The sequence below is a fragment of the Triticum dicoccoides genome, chromosome 3B (assembly GCF_002162155.2).
Source record: "Triticum dicoccoides isolate Atlit2015 ecotype Zavitan chromosome 3B, WEW_v2.0, whole genome shotgun sequence".
NCBI lineage: Eukaryota > Viridiplantae > Streptophyta > Magnoliopsida > Poales > Poaceae > Triticum > Triticum dicoccoides.
The window spans coordinates 221,213,540-221,216,222 of NC_041385.1; the positions used below are offsets into that span (position 1 = coordinate 221,213,540).

At 48.3% G+C, this 2,683-nt stretch overlaps 1 long non-coding RNA gene across 2 annotated transcripts; it reads right to left on the minus strand.

Moving 5' to 3' along the window:
- Window positions 1-1,534: 1,534 nt before the first annotated feature.
- On the minus strand, window positions 1,535-2,677 carry LOC119281160. 2 transcript variants are annotated; one of them, XR_005138288.1, is made up of 2 exons: window positions 2,017-2,677; window positions 1,535-1,895 (listed from the first exon to the last, which is right to left on the minus strand). It is a non-coding gene; the product is annotated as an uncharacterized LOC119281160 (long non-coding RNA). The 2 variants fall into 2 exon arrangements; XR_005138287.1 differs by having other exon boundaries at window positions 1,976-2,677.
- Window positions 2,678-2,683: the final 6 nt, after the last annotated feature.

Here is a 2,683-nt window from a genome sequence, read left to right on the forward strand (position 1 = left end):
TATTCTGCTAATATTAGCAGAATAACTATTCTGCACACCACTTCGGCACTGCACGCTCAACAGAAGCGCACTGCATCATTTTGACGACGAGCACTGCAATAGAGACTAATGAACTTCTTGTCGGAAAAACTGCACGCGTTATTTTTTTGGTACTGTTTTCGCTCTAATTTTTTAACCGTTTATCGGAACGAGGCGTATAATATATCGTTGAAAAGCTATGGATTAGGCGCAACTTCCCTATGTTGAACACTTTTCGAGATTCCTCGCAGTTTAAGAGCAGTTTCAAAGACGGTGCGGCGAATGACGAGTGGGAGCAAACGTATTTTCGTGATTTTTTCTAAACCGCTCATCGGAATAAAGAAAATGATACGCCGTTGGAAAGATATCGTCAAGGCGCATCTTTTTCATATCTATTATGTTTTCTAATTCATTACGGTTTAAGAGCAGTTTCAAATTTACTAAATCGCGGAATTACGTTTTTTTGAAATTTTTGCAATTTTCGGTACTGTTTTTGCTCTAGTTTTTGAACCGTTTGTCGAAACGAGGCGTGCAATACGTCATTGGAAAGCTATGGACAAGGCGCAACTTTCATATGTAGAAATGGTTTTGAGATTCCTTACGGTTTTTAGTTAATTTTGAAAATTGTGCGGCTGACTACGAGAGGCAGCGGCCGTTTTTTGAGAATTTTTTACAAACCGCTGGTCGAAATGATTCAAATTGTACGCTGTTGGAAAGATATCGTTGAGACACAACTTTTTCATGTAGAACGCTACCTCTAATTCCTTACGGTTTAAGAGCAATTTTAAAATTACGGAAGTGCGGACACTCTGTTTTTTGCGACACCCAAATCGTCGTGTGCACTGCATCAGACAGATAGTGCACTGCTTCAGACTGAAAACCACACTACATCTGATAGACTGAAAATTGTCATGCGTACGCGACGAACGAAGTGCACTGCTTTAGACAGATGAGTGCACTGCTTCAGACAGAAACCGCACTGCATAAAAACGAAGTAAAAATCATCGTGTGTACGCGACAACGAAGTGCGCTGCATCAGATAGATCAATGCACTGCTTCAGACCAAAACCGCACTGCATCAAGCAGACTGAAAATCATCGTGTGTACGCATGTTTCGCTTTGGATTGAAAATCGCACTGCATCAGACGGGCAAGTGCACTGCATGTTTTTGCCGGATGTCAATTTTCTCTGATGAAGAAGTGAAGTGACGGGCAAGTGCACTACATGTTTTTGCCGGATGTCGATTTTCTCTGATGAAGAAGTGAAGTGCGCTTCACATCGACTTTTTCATGTTAAACATTTTTTTGGGAGAGTGTTTCTCATTAACATGTTTTTGGGACTGTAGCCGCGAGCCAAGTGAGCTTCAGAACACTTTGGATCAGAGTGCACTTTTTTAATACATTTTTATAATGGTGTACTGTAGACAAGAGTGCACTGCATTTTCTTTTGTAGTCTCTTACTGCACATGGCAAGTGAGTGAAATGTGTCAAAAAATAATGCATCCAGACACAAAAAAAACTACACACACAAACTGCTTTCCCTCTAGGACACAAATTTGTACAACTCGCTCTTGAACACATCAAATTGACAAGTGGTCTTCTAAACAAGAATATTTCCTGTCTTGTTTTTTGCCTCCATAGTGGATCAAAGAAGGAGTGCAGAAGGCAGTAGCACCTATCTGAAAACTGCACTAGAGATACATCAGCAATGAACTTCACCAGAGCACATCTTTTGTAGGAAAAAAATCAAACCGCACACTCAGCACCGAGTTGATTTTGGGGGCTTTTTTGCAAGCTGCACCCGCGCACACACACGTCGGCATGGCCGTCAGAATGCAAGAAACTGAACCTCATCTTTTGGAGTAACACTGATGTGAGCTGCAAGAAAACTGGATTAAGCACTGCAATTTTCAACACAAAAAAGAACTAATAAAGATCTGCACCCCAACATTGCTCACTCGGGGAGGTTCAGCAGAAACAACACAAGCGAACTGCTCACCAGCGACACCGGTGGAGATGCAGTTCATCGAGGGGAGGAAGTGCAGCACTCTTTCTAGGTTGAGGAAGTGCACTCATCGGGGTCGAGGAAGAGCGCAACAACAGAAGAAATCACGAATCCTTGGCGGTTGAGCTCCGGGACGGCATGTGACATGCCACTGGCTCACAGATCCGGCGTCTCTGTGGGAAGTAGGGGAACGGAGAAGGCTGGGCCGCGAAGGTGCGGGCCCTGGCGGGACGACGGTGCGGGTCTCCTCCCCGCCTTGAACCACCACCACCCATCCTCGCCCCCCGAGGCCACCACCGCATCCCACCCCGGCACCGGATCCTGTGGCGGCTTGGGGGTGCCTGGGATGGCCAGCGTGGTGGTGGCCTGGGGATGGGAAACGCCGCGGGGGGCCTGTGGAAGGCCGACGCGGCGGCGGCCTGTGGAAGGGAGTAGGGGCACTGGCGGCCAGGGGAGCGGCGGAGTCCGGTGGCCTTGGAGGGGCGGCTACAGGCGCGGCAGAGGCCAGATCTGACGGGGCGCCATGGCTGCTCTCGGGGACCCGAGGGTGGAGGCTGTGGGGCGGCGGCCGATGTCGATCCAGTGGCCGGCGCGATGGGGCGGGAGGTGAGGGTGGCGGTTGGAGGCCAGGGTAGGCGTGGCAGAGGGAGGCGGAGGAGGA